Genomic DNA, 17,606 nt, shown 5'->3' on the forward strand with positions numbered 1-17,606 from the left:
GCTACCTACTTCGTGAAGGTCGTACCTACTGCCTATTCCTTAAAATGAGACAAGGTTTTTGTTCTGTGGAAAACTCACAAGCAGATTGGGGACAATAGTCTCGTGCCCTGTGTGAGGATTGAACTCACGACCTTCAGATTATGAGACTGACGCGCTACCTACTGCGCTAACAAGGCTGAAGAAAATGTTTCCCTGGCAGTTTTCCAGGGTCGGTGTTAGTGGCTCAAACAGAACAAATTAGCAAGTCACCCATTTATTCCTTAAAATGAGACAAGGTTTTTGTTCTGTTGAAAACTCACAAGCAGATTGGGGAACTCTGTGCCCTGTGTGAGGATTGAACTCACAACCTTCAGATTATGAGACTGACGCACTACCTACTTCGTGAAAGTCGTACCTACTGCCTATTCCTTAAAATGAGACAAGGTTTTTGTCCTGTGGAAAACACACAAACAGATTGGGGACAAAAGTGTCACGCCCTGTGTGAGGAATGAAAACCGAACAAATTAGCAAGTCTTCCATTTATTCCTTAAAATGAGACAAGGTTTTTGTCCTGTGGAAAAAAGATTGGGGACAAAAGTGTCGTGCCCTGTGTGAGGATTGAACTCACGACCTTCAGATTATGAGACTGACGCGCTACCTACTGCGCTAACAAGGCTGAAGAAGATGTTTCCCTGGCAGTTTTCCAGGGATGGTGTTAGTGGCTAAAACCGAACAAAATTGGCAAGTCACCCATTTATTCCTTAAAATGAGACAAGGTTTTTGTCCTGTGGAAAACACACAAGCAGATTGGGGACAAAAGTGTCGTGCCCTGTGTGAGGAATGAAATCACGACCTTCAGATTATGAGACTGACGCGCTACCTACTGCGCTAACAAGGCTGAAGAAAACGTTTCCCTGGCAGTTTTCCAGGGACGGTGTTAGTGGCTTAAACCGAACAAAATTAGCAAGTCACCCATTTATTCCTTAAAATGAGACAAGGTTTTTGTTCTGTGGAAAACTCACAAGCAGATTGGGGACAATAGTCTCGTGCCCTGTGTGAGGATTGAACTCACGACCTTCAGATTATGAGACTGACGCGCTACCTACTGCGCTAACAAGGCTGAAGAAGACGTTTCCCTGGCAGTTTTCCAGGGACGGTGTTAGTGGCTTAAACCGAACAAAATTGGCAAGTCACCCATTTATTCCTTAAAATGAGACAAGGTTTTTGTTCTGTGGAAAACTCACAAGCAGATTGGGGACAACTGTGTCGTGCCCTGTGTGAGGATTGAACTCACGACCTTCAGATTATAAGACTGACGCGCTACCTTCTTTCTGAAGGTCGTACCTACTGCCTTTTCCTTAAAATGAGACAAGGTTTTTGTCCTGTGGAAAACTCACAAGCAGATTGGGGACAATAGTCTCGTGCCCTGTGTGAGGATTGAACTCACGACCTTCAGATTATGAGACTGACGCGCTACCTACTGCGCTAACAAGGCTGCAGAGCCTGCTTCCCTGGCAGTTTTCCAGGGTCGGTGTTAGTGGCATTAAACAATAAAAATTAGCAAATCAGCCATTTATTCCTTGAAATGAGAAAAGGTTTTTGTTCTGTGGAAAACAGATTGGGGAAAACTGTGTCATGCCCTGTGTGACGATTGAACTCACGACCTTCAGATTATGAGACTGACGCGCTACCTACTGCGCTAACAAGGCTGAAGAAGACGTTTCCATGGCAGTTTTCCAGGGACGGTGTTAGTGGCTTAAACCGAACAAAATTGGCAAATCACCCATTTATTCCTTAAAATGAGACAAGGTTTTTGTCCTGTGGAAAACTCACAAGCAGATTGGGGACAATAGTCTCGTGCCCTGTGTGAGGATTGAACTCACGACCTTCAGATTATGAGACTGACGCGCTACCTACTGCGCTAACAAGGCTGCAGGACCTGCTTCCCTGGCAGTTTTCCAGGGTCGGTGTTAGTGGCTTAAACAGAACAAATTAGCAAGTCACCCATTGATTCCTTAAAATGAGACAAGGTTTTTGTCCTGTGGAAAACACACAAGCAGATTGGGGACAAAAGTGTCACGCCCTGTTTGAGGAATGAAATCACGACCTTCAGATTATGAGACTGACGCGCTACCTACTGCGCTAACAAGGCTGAAGAAAACGTTTCCCTGGCAGTTTTCCAGGGACGGTGTTAGTGGCTTAAACCGAACAAAATTAGCAAGTCACCCATTTATTCCTTAAAATGAGACAAGGTTTTTGTTCTGTGGAAAACTCACAAGCAGATTGGGGACAATAGTCTCGTGCCCTGTGTGAGGATTGAACTCACGACCTTCAGATTATGAGACTGACGCGCTACCTACTGCGCTAACAAGGCTGAAGAAGACGTTTCCCTGGCAGTTTTCCAGGGACGGTGTTAGTGGCTTAAACCGAACAAAATTGGCAAGCCACCCATTTATTCCTTAAAATGAGACAAGGTTTTTGTCCTGTGGAAAACTCACAAGCAGATTGGGGACAACTGCCTATTCCTATTCCTTAAAATGAGACAAGGTTTTTGTTCTGTGGAAAACACACAAGCAGATTGGGGACAACTGTGTCGTGCCCTGTGTGAGGATTGAACTCACGACCTTCAGATTATGAGACTGACGCACTACCTACTGCGCTAACAAGGCTGAAGAAGACGTTTCCCTGGCAGTTTTCCAGGGACGGTGTTAGTGGCTTAAACCGAACAAAATTGGCAAATCACCCATTTATTCCTTAAAATGAGACAAGGTTTTTGTCCTGTGGAAAACTCACAAGCAGATTGGGGACAATTGTGTCGTGCCCTGTGTGAGGATTGAACTCACAACCTTCAGATTATGAGACTGCAGATTGTGGACAACTGTGTCACGCCCTCTGTGAGGAATGAAAACCGAACAAATTAGCAAGTCTTCCATTTATTCCTTAAAATGAGACAAGGTTTTTGTCCTGTGGAAAAAAGATTGGGGACAAAAGTGTCGTGCCCTGTGTGAGGATTGAACTCACGACCTTCAGATTATGAGACTGACGCGCTACCTACTGCGCTAACAAGGCTGAAGAAGACGTTTCCCTGGCAGTTTTCCAGGGTCGGATTGGGGACAACTGTGTCGTGCCCTGTGTGAGGATTGAACTCACGGCCTTCAGATTATGAGACTGACGCGCTACCTACTGCGCTAACAAGGCTGCAGAACCTGCTTCCCTGGCAGTTTTCCAGGGTCGGTGTTAGTGGCTTAAACAGAACAAATTAGCAAGTCACCCATTGATTCCTTAAAATGAGACAAGGTTTTTGTCCTGTGGAAAACACACAAGCAGATTGGGGACAAAAGTGTCACGCCCTGTTTGAGGAATGAAATCACAACCTTCAGATTATGAGACTGACGCGCTACCTACTGCGCTAACAAGGCTGAAGAAAACGTTTCCCTGGCAGTTTTCCAGGGACGGTGTTAGTGGCTTAAACCGAACAAAATTAGCAAGTCACCCATTTATTCCTTAAAATGAGACAAGGTTTTTGTTCTGTGGAAAACTCACAAGCAGATTGGGGACAATAGTCTCGTGCCCTGTGTGAGGATTGAACTCACGACCTTCAGATTATGAGACTGACGCGCTACCTACTGCGCTAACAAGGCTGAAGAAGACGTTTCCCTGGCAGTTTTCCAGGGACGGTGTTAGTGGCTTAAACCGAACAAAATTGGCAAGCCACCCATTTATTCCTTAAAATGAGACAAGGTTTTTGTCCTGTGGAAAACTCACAAGCAGATTGGGGACAACTGCCTATTCCTATTCCTTAAAATGAGACAAGGTTTTTGTTCTGTGGAAAACACACAAGCAGATTGGGGACAACTGTGTCGTGCCCTGTGTGAGGATTGAACTCACGACCTTCAGATTATGAGACTGACGCGCTACCTACTGCGCTAACAAGGCTGAAGAAGACGTTTCCCTGGCAGTTTTCCAGGGACGGTGTTAGTGGCTTAAACTGAACAAAATTGGCAAATCACCCATTTATTCCTTAAAATGAGACAAGGTTTTTGTCCTGTGGAAAACTCACAAGCAGATTGGGGACAATTGTGTCGTGCCCTGTGTGAGGATTGAACTCACAACCTTCAGATTATGAGACTGCAGATTGTGGACAACTGTGTCACGCCCTCTGTAAGGAATGAAAACCGAACAAATTAGCAAGTCTTCCATTTATTCCTTAAAATGAGACAAGGTTTTTGTCCTGTGGAAAAAAGATTGGGGACAAAAGTGTCGTGCCCTGTGTGAGGATTGAACTCACGACCTTCAGATTATGAGACTGACGCGCTACCTACTGCGCTAACAAGGCTGAAGAAGACGTTTCCCTGGCAGTTTTCCAGGGTCGGATTGGGGACAACTGTGTCGTGCCCTGTGTGAGGATTGAACTCACGGCCTTCAGATTATGAGACTGACGCGCTACCTACTGCGCTAACAAGGCTGCAGAACCTGCTTCCCTGGCAGTTTTCCAGGGTCGGTGTTAGTGGCTTAAACAGAACAAATTAGCAAGTCACCCATTGATTCCTTAAAATGAGACAAGGTTTTTGTCCTGTGGAAAACACACAAGCAGATTGGGGACAAAAGTGTCACGCCCTGTTTGAGGAATGAAATCACAACCTTCAGATTATGAGACTGACGCGCTACCTACTGCGCTAACAAGGCTGAAGAAAACGTTTCCCTGGCAGTTTTCCAGGGACGGTGTTAGTGGCTTAATCCGAACAAAATTAGCAAGTCACCCATTTATTCCTTAAAATGAGACAAGGTTTTTGTTCTGTGGAAAACTCACAAGCAGATTGGGGACAATAGTCTCGTGCCCTGTGTGAGGATTGAACTCACGACCTTCAGATTATGAGACTGACGCGCTACCTACTGCGCTAACAAGGCTGAAGAAGACGTTTCCCTGGCAGTTTTCCAGGGACGGGGTTAGTGGCTTAAACCGAACAAAATTGGCAAATCACCCATTTATTCCTTAAAATGAGACAAGGTTTTTGTTCTGTGGAAAACTCACAAGCAGATTGTGGACAACTGTGTCATGATTGAACTCACGACCTTCAGATTATGAGACTGACGCGCTACCTACTGCGCTAACAAGGCTGCAGGACCTGCTTCCCTGGCAGTTTTCCAGGGTCGGTGTTAGTGGCTTAAACCGAACAAATTAGCAAGTCACCCATTGATTCCTTAAAATTAGACAAGGTTTTTGTCCTGTGGAAAACTCACAAGCAGATTGGGGACAACTGTGTCGTGCCCTGTGTGAGGATTGAATTCACTACCTTCAGATTATGAGACTGACGCGCTACTTACTGCGCTAACAAGGCTGAAGAAGACGTTTCCCTGGCAGTTTTCCAGGGACGGTGTTAGTGGCTTAAACCGAACAAAATTGGCAAATCACCCATTTATTCCTTAAAATGAGACAAGGTTTTTGTCCTGTGGAAAACTCACAAGCAGATTGGGGACAATAGTCTCGTGCCCTGTGTGAGGATTGAACTCACGACCTTCAGATTATGAGACTGACGCGCTACCTACTGCGCTAACAAGGCTGAAGAAGACGTTTCCCTGGCAGTTTTCCAGGGACGGTGTTAGTGGCTTAAACCGAACAAAATTGGCAAATCACCCATTTATTCCTTAAAATGAGACAAGGTTTTTGTCCTGTGGAAAACTCACAAGCAGATTGGGGACAACTGTGTCGTGCCCTGTGTGAGGATTGAACTCACAACCTTCAGATTATGAGACTGACGCACTACCTACTGCGCTAACAAGGCTGAAGAAGACGTTTCCCTGGCAGTTTTCCAGGGACGGGGTTAGTGGCTTAAACAGAACAAATTAGCAAGTCACCCATTGATTCCTTAAAATGAGACAAGGTTTTTGTCCTGTGGAAAACTCACAAGCAGATTGGGGACAACTGTGTCGTGCCCTGTGTGAGGATTGAATTCACTACCTTCAGATTATGAGACTGACGCGCTACCTACTGCGCTAACAAGGCTGAAGAAGACGTTTCCCTGGCAGTTTTCCAAGGACGGTGTTAGTGGCTTAAACCGAACAAAATTGGCAAATCACCCATTTATTCCTTAAAATGAGACAAGGTTTTTGTCCTGTGGAAAACTCACAAGCAGATTGGGGACAACTGCCTATTCCTAAAAATGAGACAAGGTTTTTGTTCTGTGGAAAACTCACAAGCAGATTGGGGACAACTGTGTCGTGCCCTGTGTGAGGATTGAACTCACGACCTTCAGATTATGAGACTGACAAGCTACCTACTGCGCTAACAAGGCTTAAGAAAACATTTCCCTGGCAGTTTTCCAAGGACGGGGTTAGTGGCTTAAACCGAACAAAATTAGCAAGTCACCCATTTATTCCTTAAAATGAGACAAGGTTTTTGTTCTGTGGAAAACTCACAAGCAGATTGTGGACAACTGTGTCATGATTGAACTCACGACCTTCAGATTATGAGACTGACGCGCTACCTACTGCGCTAACAAGGCTGCAGGACCTGCTTCCCTGGCAGTTTTCCAGGGTCGGTGTTAGTGGCTTAAACCGAACAAATTAGCAAGTCACCCATTGATTCCTTAAAATGAGACAAGGTTTTTGTCCTGTGGAAAACTCACAAGCAGATTGGGGACAACTGTGTCGTGCCCTGTGTGAGGATTGAATTCACTACCTTCAGATTATGAGACTGACGCGCTACCTACTGCGCTAACAAGGCTGAAGAAGACGTTTCCCTGGCAGTTTTCCAGGGACGGTGTTAGTGGCTTAAACCGAACAAAATTGGCAAATCACCCATTTATTCCTTAAAATGAGACAAGGTTTTTGTCCTGTGGAAAACTCACAAGCAGATTGGGGACAATAGTCTCGTGCCCTGTGTGAGGATTGAACTCACGACCTTCAGATTATGAGACTGACGCGCTACCTACTGCGCTAACAAGGCTGAAGAAGACGTTTCCCTGGCAGTTTTCCAGGGACGGTGTTAGTGGCTTAAACCGAACAAAATTGGCAAATCACCCATTTATTCCTTAAAATGAGACAAGGTTTTTGTCCTGTGGAAAACTCACAAGCAGATTGGGGACAACTGTGTCGTGCCCTGTGTGAGGATTGAACTCACAACCTTCAGATTATGAGACTGACGCACTACCTACTGCGCTAACAAGGCTGAAGAAGACGTTTCCCTGGCAGTTTTCCAGGGACGGGGTTAGTGGCTTAAACAGAACAAATTAGCAAGTCACCCATTGATTCCTTAAAATGAGACAAGGTTTTTGTCCTGTGGAAAACTCACAAGCAGATTGGGGACAACTGCCTATTCCTAAAAATGAGACAAGGTTTTTGTCCTGTGGAAAACACACAAGCAGATTGGGGACAACTGTGTCGTGCCCTGTGTGAGGATTGAACTCACGACCTTCAGATTATGAGACTCACGACCTTCAGATTATGAGACTCACGACCTTCAAATTATGAGACTCACGACCTTCAGATTATGAGACTCACGACCTTCAGATTATGAGACTCACGACCTTCAGATTATGAGACTCACAACCTTCAGATTATGAGACTGACGCGCTACCTACTGCGCTAACAAGGCTGCAGAACCTGCTTCCCTGGCAGTTTTCCAGGGTCGGTGTTAGTGGCTTAAACAGAACAAATTAGCAAGTCACCCATTTATTCCTTAAAATGAGACAAGGTTTTTGTCCTGTGGAAAACTCACAAGCAGATTGGGGACAACTGTGTCGTGCCCTGTGTGAGGATTGAACTCACGACCTTCAGATTATGAGACTGACGCGCTACCTACTGCGCTAACAAGGCTGAAGAAGACGTTTCCCTGGCAGTTTTCCAGGGACGGTGTTAGTGGCTTAAACCGAACAAAATTGGCAAATCACCCATTTATTCCTTAAAATGAGACAAGGTTTTTGTTCTGTGGAAAACTCACAAGCAGATTGTGGACAACTGTGGCATGCCCTGTGTGAGGATTGAACTCACGACCTTCAGATTATGAGACTGACGCGCTACCTACTTCGTGAAGGTCGTACCTACTGCCTATTCCTTAAAATGAGACAAGGTTTTTGTTCTGTGGAAAACTCACAAGCAGATTGGGGACAACTGTGTCGTGCCCTGTGTGAGAATTGAACTCACGACCTTCAGATTATGAGACTGACGCGCTACCTACTGCGCTAACAAGGCTGAAGAAGACGTTTCCCTGGCAGTTTTCCAGGGACAGTGTTAGTGGCTTAAACCGAACAAAATTGGCAAATCACCCATTTATTCCTTAAAATGAGACAAGGTTTTTGTCCTGTGGAAAACTCACAAGCAGATTGGGGACAACTGCCTATTCCTATTCCTTAAAATGAGACAAGGTTTTTGTTCTGTGGAAAACACACAAGCAGATTGGGGACAACTGTGTCGTGCCCTGTGTGAGGATTGAACTCACGACCTTCAGATTATGAGACTGACGCGCTACCTTCTTTCTGAAGGTCGTACCTACTGCCTTTTCCTTAAAATGAGATAAGGTTTTTGTCCTGTGGAAAACACACAAACAGATTGGGGACAAAAGTGTCACGCCCTGTTTGAGGAATGAAATCACGACCTTCAGATTATGAGACTGACGCGCTACCTACTGCGCTAACAAGGCTGAAGAAAACGTTTCCCTGGCAGTTTTCCAGGGACGGTGTTAGTGGCTTAAACCGAACAAAATTAGCAAGTCACCCATTTATTCCTTAAAATGAGACAAGGTTTTTGTCCTGTGGAAAACACACAAGCAGATTGGGGACAACTGTGTCGTGCCCTGTGTGAAAATTGAACTCACAACCTTCAGATTATGAGACTGATGCGCTACCTTCTTCGTGAAGGTCGTACCTACTGCCTATTCCTTAAAATGAGACAAGGTTTTTGTCCTGTGGAAAACACACAAGCAGATTGTGGACAAAAGTGTCACGCCCTCTGTGAGGAATGAAAACCGAAAAAATTAGCAAGTCTTCCATTTATTCCTTAAAATGAGACAAGGTTTTTGTCCTGTGGAAAAAAGATTGGGGACAAAAGTGTCGTGCCCTGTGTGAGGATTGAACTCACGACCTTCAGATTATGAGACTGACGCGCTACCTACTGCGCTAACAAGGCTGAAGAAGACGTTTCCCTGGCAGTTTTCCAGGGACGGTGTTAGTGGCTTAAACCGAACAAAATTAGCAAGTCACCCATTTATTCCTTAAAATGAGACAAGGTTTTTGTCCTGTGGAAAACACACAAGCAGATTGGGGACAACTGTGTCGTGCCCTGTGTGAGGATTGAACTCACAACCTTCAGATTATGAGACTGACGCGCTACCTTCTTCGTGAAGGTCGTACCTACTGCCTATTCCTTAAAATGAGACAAGGTTTTTGTCCTGTGGAAAACACACAAGCAGATTGTGGACAAAAGTGTCACGCCCTGTTTGAGGAATGAAATCACGACCTTCAGATTATGAGACTGACAAGCTACCTACTGCGCTAACAAGGCTGAAGAAAACGTTTCCCTGGCAGTTTTCCAGGGTCGGTGTTAGTGGCTCAAACAGAACAAATTAGCAAGTCACCCATTTATTCCTTAAAATGAGACAAGGTTTTTGTCCTGTGGAAAACACACAAGCAGATTGGGGACAACTGTGTCGTGCCCTGTGTGAGGATTGAACTCACGACCTTCAGATTATGAGACTGACGCGCTACCTACTGCGCTAACAAGGCTTAAGAAAACATTTCCCTGGCAGTTTTCCAGGGACGGGGTTAGTGGCTTAAACCGAACAAAATTAGCAAGTCACCCATTTATTCCTTAAAATGAGACAAGGTTATTGTTCTGTAGAAAACTCACAAGCAGATTGGGGACAAATTTGTCGTGCCCTGTGTGCGGATTGAACTCACGACCTTCAGATTATGAGACTGACGCGCTACCTACTGCGCTAACAAGGCTGCAGAACCTGCTTCCCTGGCAGTTTTCCAGGGTCGGTGTTAGTGGCTTAAACAGAACAAATTAGCAAGTCACCCATTTATTCCTTAAAGTGAGACAAGGTTTTTGTCCTGTGGAAAACTCACAAGCAGATTGGGGACAACTGTGTCGTGCCCTGTGTGAGGATTGAATTCACGACCTTCAGATTATGAGACTGACGCGCTACCTACTGCGCTAACAAGGCTGAAGAAGACGTTTCCCTGGCAGTTTTCCAGGGACGGTGTTAGTGGCTTAAACCGAACAAAATTGGCAAATCACCCATTTATTCCTTAAAATGAGACAAGGTTTTTGTCCTGTGGAAAACTCACAAGCAGATTGGGGACAACTGCCTATTCCTATTCCTTAAAATGAGACAAGGTTTTTGTTCTGTGGAAAACACACAAGCAGATTGGGGACAACTGTGTCGTGCCCTGTGTGAGGATTGAACTCACGACCTTCAGATTATGAGACTGACGCGCTACCTACTGCGCTAACAAGGCTGCAGAACCTGCTTCCCTGGCAGTTTTCCAGGGTCGGTGTTAGTGGCTTAAACAGAACAAATTAGCAAGTCACCCATTTATTCCTTAAAATGAGACAAGATTTTTGTCCTGTGGAAAACTCACAAGCAGATTGTGGACAACTGTGTCATGCCCTGTGTGAGGATTGAACTCACGACCTTCAGATTATGAGACTGACGCGCTACCTACTGCGCTAACAAGGCTTAAGAAAACATTTCCCTGGCAGTTTTCCAGGGACGATGTTAGTGGCTTAAACCGAACAAAATTAGCAAGTCACCCATTTATTCCTTAAAATGAGACAAGGTTATTATTCTGTAGAAAACTCACAAGCAGATTGGGGACAAATTTGTCGTGCCCTGTGTGCGGATTGAACTCACGACCTTCAGATTATGAGACTGACGCGCTACCTACTGCGCTAACAAGGCTGCAGAACCTGCTTCCCTGGCAGTTTTCCAGGGTCGGTGTTAGTGGCTTAAACAGAACAAATTAGCAAGTCACCCATTTATTCCTTAAAATGAGACAAGGTTTTTGTTCTGTGGAAAACTCACAAGCAGATTGTGGACAACTGTGTCATGCCCTGTGTGAGGATTGAACTCACGACCTTCAGATTATGAGACTGACGCGCTACCTACTGCGCTAACAAGGCTGCAGAACCTGCTTCCCTGGCAGTTTTCCAGGGTCGGTGTTAGTGGCTTAAACAGAACAAATTAGCAAGTCACCCATTTATTCCTTAAAATGAGACAAGGTTTTTGTCCTGTGGAAAACTCACAAACAGATTGGGGACAACTGTGTCGTGCCCTGTGTGAGGATTGAACTCACGGCCTTCAGATTATGAGACTGACGCGCTACCTACTGCGCTAACAAGGCTGAAGAAGACGTTTCCCTGGCAGTTTTCCAGGGACGGTGTTAGTGGCTTAAACCGAACAAAATTGGCAAATCACCCATTTATTCCTTAAAATGAGACAAGGTTTTTGTCCTGTGGAAAACTCACAAGCAGATTGGGGACAACTGTGTCGTGTCCTGTGTGAGGATTGAACTCACAACCTTCAGATTATGAGACTGACGCGCTACCTACTGAACTAACATGGCTGCGGAACACTCTGCCCTGGCAGTTTTCCAGGGTCGGTGTTAGTGGCTTAAACCGAACAAAATTAGCAAGTCACCCATTTATTCCTTAAAATGAGACAAGGTTTTTGTTCTGTGGAAAACTCACAAGCAGATTGTGGACAACTGTGTCATGCCCTGTGTGAGAATTGAATTCACGACCTTCAGATTATGAGACTGACGCGCCACCTACTTCGTGAAGGTCGTACCTACTGCCTATTCCTTAAAATGAGACAAGGTTTTTGTCCTGTGGAAAACTCACAAACAGATTGGGGACAACTGTGTCGTGCCCTGTGTGAGGATTGAACTCACGACCTTCAGATTATGAGACTGACGCGCTACCTACTTCGTGAAGGTCGTACCTACTGCCTATTCCTTAAAATGAGACAAGGTTTTTGTTCTGTGGAAAACTCACAAGCAGATTGGGGACAAAAGTGTCACACCCTCTGTGAGGAATGAAAACCGAACAAATTAGCAAGTCTTCCATTTATTCCTTAAAATGAGACAAGGTTTTTGTCCTGTGGAAAAAAGATTGGGGACAACTGTGTCGTGCCCTGTGTGAGGATTGAACTCACGACCTTCAAATTATGAGACTGACGCGCTACCTACTGCGCTAACAAGGCTTAAGAAAACATTTCCCTGGCAGTTTTCCAGGGACGGGGTTAGTGGCTTAAACCGAACAAAATTAGCAAGTCACCCATTTATTCCTTAAAATGAGACAAGGTTTTTGTTTTGTAGAAAACTCACAAGCAGATTGGGGACAACTGTGTCGTGCCCTGTGTGAGGATTGAACTCACAACCTTCAGATTATGAGACTGACGCGCTACCTACTTCGTGAAGGTCGTACCTACTGCCTATTCCTTAAAATGAGACAAGGTTTTTGTTCTGTGGAAAACTCACAAGCAGATTGGGGACAAAAGTGTCACGCCCTGTGTGAGGAATGAAAACCGAACAAATTAGCAAGTCTTCCATTTATTCCTTAAAATGAGACAAGCTTTTTGTCCTGTGGAAAAAAGATTGGGGACAAAAGTGTCATGCCCTGTGTGAGGATTGAACTCACGACCTTCAGATTATGAGACTGACGCGCTACCTACTGCGCTAACAAGGCTGCAGAACCTGCTTCCCTGGCAGTTTTCCAGGGTCGGTGTTAGTGGCTTAAACAGAACAAATTAGCAAGTCACCCATTTATTCCTTAAAATGAGACAAGGTTTTTGTCCTGTGGAAAACTCACAAACAGATTGGGGACAACTGTGTCATGCCCTGTGTGAGGATTGAACTCACGACCTTCAGATTATGAGACTGACAAGCTACCTACTGCGCTAACAAGGTTTAAGAAAACATTTCCCTGGCAGTTTTCCAAGGACGGGGTTAGTGGCTTAAACCGAACAAAATTAGCAAGTCACCCATTTATTCCTTAAAATGAGACAAGGTTTTTGTCCTGTGGAAAACTCACAAACAGATTGGGGACAACTGTGTCGTGCCCTGTGTGAGGATTGAACTCACGACCTTCAGATTATGAGACTGACGCGCTACCTACTTCGTGAAGGTCGTACCTACTGCCTATTCCTTAAAATGAGACAAGGTTTTTGTTCTGTGGAAAACTCAGAAGCAGATTGGGGACAAAAGTGTCACACCCTCTGTGAGGAATGAAAACCGAACAAATTAGCAAGTCTTCCATTTATTCCTTAAAATGAGACAAGGTTTTTGTCCTGTGGAAAAAAGATTGGGGACAAAAGTGTCGTGCCCTGTGTGAGGATTGAACTCACGACCTTCAGATTATGAGACTGACGCGCTACCTACTGCGCTAACAAGGCTTAAGAAAACATTTCCCTGGCAGTTTTCCAGGGACGGGGTTAGTGGCTTAAACCGAACAAAATTAGCAAGTCACCCATTTATTCCTTAAAATGAGACAAGGTTTTTGTCCTGTGGAAAACTCACAAACAGATTGGGGACAACTGTGTCGTGCCCTGTGTGAGGATTGAACTCACGACCTTCAGATTATGAGACTGACGCGCTACCTACTGCGCTAACAAGGCTTAAGAAAACATTTCCCTGGCAGTTTTCCAGGGACGGGGTTAGTGGCTTAAACCGAACAAAATTAGCAAGTCACCCATTTATTCCTTAAAATGAGACAAGGTTTTTGTCCTGTGGAAAACTCACAAACAGATTGGGGACAACTGTGTCGTGTCCTGTGTGAGGATTGAACTCACAACCTTCAGATTATGAGACTGACGCGCTACCTACTGAACTAACATGGCTGCGGAACACTCTGCCCTGGCAGTTTTCCAGGGTCGGTGTTAGTGGCTTAAACCGAACAAAATTAGCAAGTCACCCATTTATTCCTTAAAATGAGACAAGGTTTTTGTTCTGTGGAAAACTCACAAGCAGATTGTGGACAACTGTGTCATGCCCTGTGTGAGAATTGAATTCACGACCTTCAGATTATGAGACTGACGCGCCACCTACTTCGTGAAGGTCGTACCTACTGCCTATTCCTTAAAATGAGACAAGGTTTTTGTCCTGTGGAAAACTCACAAACAGATTGGGGACAACTGTGTCGTGCCCTGTGTGAGGATTGAACTCACGACCTTCAGATTATGAGACTGACGCGCTACCTACTTCGTGAAGGTCGTACCTACTGCCTATTCCTTAAAATGAGACAAGGTTTTTGTTCTGTGGAAAACTCACAAGCAGATTGGGGACAAAAGTGTCACACCCTCTGTGAGGAATGAAAACCGAACAAATTAGCAAGTCTTCCATTTATTCCTTAAAATGAGACAAGGTTTTTGTCCTGTGGAAAAAAGATTGGGGACAACTGTGTCGTGCCCTGTGTGAGGATTGAACTCACGACCTTCAGATTATGAGACTGACGCGCTACCTACTGCGCTAACAAGGCTTAAGAAAACATTTCCCTGGCAGTTTTCCAGGGACGGGGTTAGTGGCTTAAACCGAACAAAATTAGCAAGTCACCCATTTATTCCTTAAAATGAGACAAGGTTTTTGTTCTGTGGAAAACTCACAAGCAGATTGGGGACAACTGTGTCGCGCCCTGTGTGAGGATTGAACTCACGACCTTCAGATTATGAGACTGACGCGCTACCTACTGCGCTAACAAGGCTGCAGAACCTGCTTCCCTGGCAGTTTTCCAGGGTCGGTGTTAGTGGCTTAAACAGAACAAATTAGCAAGTCACCCATTTATTCCTTAAAATGAGACAAGGTTTTTGTCCTGTGGAAAACTCACAAACAGATTGGGGACAACTGTGTCGTGCCCTGTGTGAGGATTGAACTCACGGCCTTCAGATTATGAGACTGACGCGCTACCTACTGCGCTAACAAGGCTGAAGAAGACGTTTCCCTGGCAGTTTTCCAGGGACGGTGTTAGTGGCTTAAACCGAACAAAATTGGCAAATCACCCATTTATTCCTTAAAATGAGACAAGGTTTTTGTCCTGTGGAAAACTCACAAGCAGATTGGGGACAACTGTGTCGTGTCCTGTGTGAGGATTGAACTCACAACCTTCAGATTATGAGACTGACGCGCTACCTACTGAACTAACATGGCTGCGGAACACTCTGCCCTGGCAGTTTTCCAGGGTCGGTGTTAGTGGCTTAAACCGAACAAAATTAGCAAGTCACCCATTTATTCCTTAAAATGAGACAAGGTTTTTGTTCTGTGGAAAACTCACAAGCAGATTGTGGACAACTGTGTCATGCCCTGTGTGAGAATTGAATTCACGACCTTCAGATTATGAGACTGACGCGCCACCTACTTCGTGAAGGTCGTACCTACTGCCTATTCCTTAAAATGAGACAAGGTTTTTGTCCTGTGGAAAACTCACAAACAGATTGGGGACAACTGTGTCGTGCCCTGTGTGAGGATTGAACTCACGACCTTCAGATTATGAGACTGACGCGCTACCTACTTCGTGAAGGTCGTACCTACTGCCTATTCCTTAAAATGAGACAAGGTTTTTGTTCTGTGGAAAACTCACAAGCAGATTGGGGACAAAAGTGTCACACCCTCTGTGAGGAATGAAAACCGAACAAATTAGCAAGTCTTCCATTTATTCCTTAAAATGAGACAAGGTTTTTGTCCTGTGGAAAAAAGATTGGGGACAACTGTGTCGTGCCCTGTGTGAGGATTGAACTCACGACCTTCAAATTATGAGACTGACGCGCTACCTACTGCGCTAACAAGGCTTAAGAAAACATTTCCCTGGCAGTTTTCCAGGGACGGGGTTAGTGGCTTAAACCGAACAAAATTAGCAAGTCACCCATTTATTCCTTAAAATGAGACAAGGTTTTTGTCCTGTGGAAAACTCACAAACAGATTGGGGACAACTGTGTCGTGCCCTGTGTGAGGATTGAACTCACGACCTTCAGATTATGAGACTGACGCGCTACCTACTGCGCTAACAAGGCTTAAGAAAACATTTCCCTGGCAGTTTTCCAGGGACGGGGTTAGTGGCTTAAACCGAACAAAATTAGCAAGTCACCCATTTATTCCTTAAAATGAGACAAGGTTTTTGTCCTGTGGAAAACTCACAAACAGATTGGGGACAACTGTGTCGTGCCCTGTGTGAGGATTGAACTCACGGCCTTCAGATTATGAGACTGACGCGCTACCTACTGAACTAACATGGCTGCGGAACACTCTGCCCTGGCAGTTTTCCAAGGACGGGGTTAGTGGCTTAAACCGAACAAAATTAGCAAGTCACCCATTTATTCCTTAAAATGAGACAAGGTTTTTGTCCTGTGGAAAACTCACAAACAGATTGGGGACAACTGTGTCGTGCCCTGTGTGAGGATTGAACTCACGACCTTCAGATTATGAGACTGACGCGCTACCTACTTCGTGAAGGTCGTACCTACTGCCTATTCCTTAAAATGAGACAAGGTTTTTGTTCTGTGGAAAATTCACAAGCAGATTGGGGACAACTGTGTCGTGCCCTGTGTGAGGATTGAACTCACAACCTTCAGATTATGAGACTGACAAGCTACCTACTGCGCTAACAAGGCTTAAGAAAACATTTCCCTGGCAGTTTTCCAGGGACGGGGTTAGTGGCTTAAACCGAACAAAATTAGCAAGTCACCCATTTATTCCTTAAAATGAGACAAGGTTTTTGTTCTGTGGAAAACTCACAAGCAGATTGGGGACAACTGTGTCGCGCCCTGTGTGAGGATTGAACTCACGACCTTCAGATTATGAGACTGACGCGCTACCTACTGCGCTAACAAGGCTGCAGAACCTGCTTCCCTGGCAGTTTTCCAGGGTCGGTGTTAGTGGCTTAAACAGAACAAATTAGCAAGTCACCCATTTATTCCTTAAAATGAGACAAGGTTTTTGTCCTGTGGAAAACTCACAAACAGATTGGGGACAACTGTGTCGTGCCCTGTGTGAGGATTGAACTCACGGCCTTCAGATTATGAGACTGACGTGCTACCTACTGCGCTAACAAGGCTGAAGAAGACGTTTCCCTGGCAGTTTTCCAGGGACGGTGTTAGTGGCTTAAACCGAACAAAATTGGCAAATCACCCATTTATTCCTTAAAATGAGACAAGGTTTTTGTCCTGTGGAAAACTCACAAGCAGATTGGGGACAACTGTGTCGTGTCCTGTGTGAGGATTGAACTCACAACCTTCAGATTATGAGACTGACGCGCTACCTACTGAACTAACATGGCTGCGGAACACTCTGCCCTGGCAGTTTTCCAGGGTCGGTGTTAGTGGCTTAAACCGAACAAAATTAGCAAGTCACCCATTTATTCCTTAAAATGAGACAAGGTTTTTGTTCTGTGGAAAACTCACAAGCAGATTGTGGACAACTGTGTCATGCCCTGTGTGAGAATTGAATTCACGACCTTCAGATTATGAGACTGACGCGCCACCTACTTCGTGAAGGTCGTACCTACTGCCTATTCCTTAAAATGAGACAAGGTTTTTGTTCTGTGGAAAACTCACAAGCAGATTGGGGACAACTGTGTCGTGCCCTGTGTGAGGATTGAACTCACGACCTTCAGATTATGAGACTGACGCGCTACCTTCTTTC

The 17,606-nt window shown here is 45.1% G+C and overlaps 1 protein-coding gene and 33 non-coding genes across 38 annotated transcripts in view; all 34 read right to left on the reverse strand.

The window, feature by feature from the left end:
• LOC113635723 (coiled-coil domain-containing protein 73) overlaps nt 1-17,606 on the reverse strand; it is a 68,143-nt gene that overhangs the window by 15,262 nt on the left and 35,275 nt on the right. The gene's annotated exons all lie outside the window — the stretch shown is intronic.
• trnam-cau lies at nt 104-176 on the reverse strand. The gene has a single exon. It is a non-coding gene; the product is annotated as a tRNA-Met (tRNA).
• trnam-cau lies at nt 583-655 on the reverse strand. Its single transcript has one exon. It is a non-coding gene; the product is annotated as a tRNA-Met (tRNA).
• Nucleotides 1,027-1,099, reverse strand: trnam-cau. Its single transcript has one exon. It is a non-coding gene; the product is annotated as a tRNA-Met (tRNA).
• Nucleotides 1,402-1,474, reverse strand: trnam-cau. Its single transcript has one exon. It is a non-coding gene; the product is annotated as a tRNA-Met (tRNA).
• On the reverse strand, nt 1,838-1,910 carry trnam-cau. Its single transcript has one exon. It is a non-coding gene; the product is annotated as a tRNA-Met (tRNA).
• Nucleotides 2,281-2,353, reverse strand: trnam-cau. The gene has a single exon. It is a non-coding gene; the product is annotated as a tRNA-Met (tRNA).
• On the reverse strand, nt 2,976-3,048 carry trnam-cau. Its single transcript has one exon. It is a non-coding gene; the product is annotated as a tRNA-Met (tRNA).
• On the reverse strand, nt 3,105-3,177 carry trnam-cau. The gene has a single exon. It is a non-coding gene; the product is annotated as a tRNA-Met (tRNA).
• trnam-cau lies at nt 3,548-3,620 on the reverse strand. The gene has a single exon. It is a non-coding gene; the product is annotated as a tRNA-Met (tRNA).
• Nucleotides 3,843-3,915, reverse strand: trnam-cau. Its single transcript has one exon. It is a non-coding gene; the product is annotated as a tRNA-Met (tRNA).
• On the reverse strand, nt 4,243-4,315 carry trnam-cau. Its single transcript has one exon. It is a non-coding gene; the product is annotated as a tRNA-Met (tRNA).
• trnam-cau lies at nt 4,372-4,444 on the reverse strand. Its single transcript has one exon. It is a non-coding gene; the product is annotated as a tRNA-Met (tRNA).
• Nucleotides 4,815-4,887, reverse strand: trnam-cau. Its single transcript has one exon. It is a non-coding gene; the product is annotated as a tRNA-Met (tRNA).
• Nucleotides 5,468-5,540, reverse strand: trnam-cau. Its single transcript has one exon. It is a non-coding gene; the product is annotated as a tRNA-Met (tRNA).
• trnam-cau lies at nt 6,853-6,925 on the reverse strand. The gene has a single exon. It is a non-coding gene; the product is annotated as a tRNA-Met (tRNA).
• On the reverse strand, nt 7,722-7,794 carry trnam-cau. The gene has a single exon. It is a non-coding gene; the product is annotated as a tRNA-Met (tRNA).
• On the reverse strand, nt 8,097-8,169 carry trnam-cau. The gene has a single exon. It is a non-coding gene; the product is annotated as a tRNA-Met (tRNA).
• trnam-cau lies at nt 9,030-9,102 on the reverse strand. The gene has a single exon. It is a non-coding gene; the product is annotated as a tRNA-Met (tRNA).
• trnam-cau lies at nt 9,626-9,698 on the reverse strand. The gene has a single exon. It is a non-coding gene; the product is annotated as a tRNA-Met (tRNA).
• trnam-cau lies at nt 10,364-10,436 on the reverse strand. Its single transcript has one exon. It is a non-coding gene; the product is annotated as a tRNA-Met (tRNA).
• On the reverse strand, nt 10,585-10,657 carry trnam-cau. The gene has a single exon. It is a non-coding gene; the product is annotated as a tRNA-Met (tRNA).
• On the reverse strand, nt 11,028-11,100 carry trnam-cau. Its single transcript has one exon. It is a non-coding gene; the product is annotated as a tRNA-Met (tRNA).
• On the reverse strand, nt 11,249-11,321 carry trnam-cau. The gene has a single exon. It is a non-coding gene; the product is annotated as a tRNA-Met (tRNA).
• Nucleotides 12,109-12,181, reverse strand: trnam-cau. The gene has a single exon. It is a non-coding gene; the product is annotated as a tRNA-Met (tRNA).
• On the reverse strand, nt 12,594-12,666 carry trnam-cau. The gene has a single exon. It is a non-coding gene; the product is annotated as a tRNA-Met (tRNA).
• trnam-cau lies at nt 13,300-13,372 on the reverse strand. The gene has a single exon. It is a non-coding gene; the product is annotated as a tRNA-Met (tRNA).
• Nucleotides 13,522-13,594, reverse strand: trnam-cau. Its single transcript has one exon. It is a non-coding gene; the product is annotated as a tRNA-Met (tRNA).
• On the reverse strand, nt 14,382-14,454 carry trnam-cau. Its single transcript has one exon. It is a non-coding gene; the product is annotated as a tRNA-Met (tRNA).
• On the reverse strand, nt 14,604-14,676 carry trnam-cau. Its single transcript has one exon. It is a non-coding gene; the product is annotated as a tRNA-Met (tRNA).
• Nucleotides 14,825-14,897, reverse strand: trnam-cau. The gene has a single exon. It is a non-coding gene; the product is annotated as a tRNA-Met (tRNA).
• On the reverse strand, nt 15,685-15,757 carry trnam-cau. Its single transcript has one exon. It is a non-coding gene; the product is annotated as a tRNA-Met (tRNA).
• On the reverse strand, nt 15,907-15,979 carry trnam-cau. Its single transcript has one exon. It is a non-coding gene; the product is annotated as a tRNA-Met (tRNA).
• Nucleotides 16,726-16,798, reverse strand: trnam-cau. The gene has a single exon. It is a non-coding gene; the product is annotated as a tRNA-Met (tRNA).

The sequence above is a fragment of the Tachysurus fulvidraco genome, chromosome 17 (assembly GCF_022655615.1).
Source record: "Tachysurus fulvidraco isolate hzauxx_2018 chromosome 17, HZAU_PFXX_2.0, whole genome shotgun sequence".
Lineage (NCBI taxonomy): Eukaryota > Metazoa > Chordata > Actinopteri > Siluriformes > Bagridae > Tachysurus > Tachysurus fulvidraco.